Source organism: Poecilia reticulata, linkage group LG21 (genome assembly GCF_000633615.1).
Source record: "Poecilia reticulata strain Guanapo linkage group LG21, Guppy_female_1.0+MT, whole genome shotgun sequence".
Lineage (NCBI taxonomy): Eukaryota > Metazoa > Chordata > Actinopteri > Cyprinodontiformes > Poeciliidae > Poecilia > Poecilia reticulata.
The window spans coordinates 3,566,034-3,567,289 of record NC_024351.1 but is presented as its reverse complement, the minus strand read 5'-3'; the positions used below and the strand labels follow the sequence as shown (position 1 = coordinate 3,567,289).

At 37.7% G+C, this 1,256-nt stretch overlaps 2 protein-coding genes across 5 annotated transcripts in view; one reads left to right on the top strand and one right to left on the bottom strand.

Moving 5' to 3' along the window:
• Positions 1-1,256, bottom strand: part of LOC103457265 (exostosin-1) — a 227,031-nt gene that overhangs the window by 117,366 nt on the left and 108,409 nt on the right. The gene's annotated exons all lie outside the window — the stretch shown is intronic.
• The window catches only part of LOC108165777 (pleurocidin-like peptide WF3), a 4,675-nt gene continuing 4,241 nt past the window's right edge, over positions 823-1,256 (top strand). Inside the window, exon 1 of the mRNA XM_017302281.1 lies at positions 823-887. The gene's annotated coding sequence lies outside the window, so the exon portion shown is untranslated. The remainder of the gene's footprint in view (positions 888-1,256) is intronic.

Genomic DNA, 1,256 nt, shown 5'->3' with positions numbered 1-1,256 from the left:
TCTACTTTTGTACTTAATTAATTTAAGAGTCTTAAAGTTGTTTTAAAACGAGATTAATTGGTTATTGAAAGCACACAATCGGATAAATAGTTACCATCTGCCTATTTTTAGCCATGTAGTCGAACTCATTTAATCTGCGGCCTCATCAGCATCATAAATGCCCCTTAAGGACAGGTTGTGGTTGAATCATCGGTAAAACTACGTATTAAATCTGAAATGGAGGGTTTCCTCCAGTGTATTATAAGCCTGGCGGGCTGCCAGGCTTTACTTGTCCCCCACCAGGCTAAGTGTGGTTTGTTTCTTTGTTTTAATCCACCAGTATGGGGGAATTTTTCTGCCATAATTCGAGATCACACATTTTTATTTTGAAAGCAGGATTTCACGTCTTTCTTCTCAAAACATGTAATACTTGTACTCCAAACTTCTTCTCTCTTTCAAATACTCAGTTTTCTCAAACTTTTCTCCCCGTGCTCAAAATTCGTCACTGCTCAGATCAAACCTCTCTGGTCGCATGCGAGTCATTTTCTGATAGTAGCCACACAGGCACGTCCACTAGAAGGAAACAAACGCACCCAGAACAACACTTTCATTCTATTGGCTGACAGGTTGCTAGGCGACGGTACGTTTCCGYTCYAAGCAGGAGCAGAAAMTGAAACGCAACATCTGAGAGTTTCATAATTTAYAAAATGCCAAATAGTTTATGTCAATGTGTTTGGGTGAATTGTTTTCATCTTAAAAATGTTACCCCAACCTATAATTTTAATTCCTATTAATTTTGATGGTTGAACCATTATGAAGCTGTTAATTTTATGTTTTCTCCTGTTAGCAGCGCTAAACAGAACATGCAGGACCAGCCACCACCAGCCACGCCGCCGCCACCGCCAGAGGTATATCAGCGCTGATTCACTTAATCTGATCACAAATAAACRTTAAGGAAAAGCTTTCCGCTTGCACCCGGGATGAATCAAGGATGCAGTCATACAGAAGAAAGCGCTACACCACAGCCAACGTTTGTTTGTTTAAAAGCAAAGATGATATGATGCTGCAAACGTTCATGAATAAACTTGCAAATTTATTTTGATAAATTTATTTGATGCATAATTTCATAACATATTGTCCGACTTAAAAATGATTTGCAAAGAAGAGAAAATGGATCCTACATTTGATCAAGAAACGGATGATAAACTTAATATAAAAATGTAATTCATACGTGAGAATGTTTGTTTTGTAGAATTACTTCAGTGTAATTACTGTTT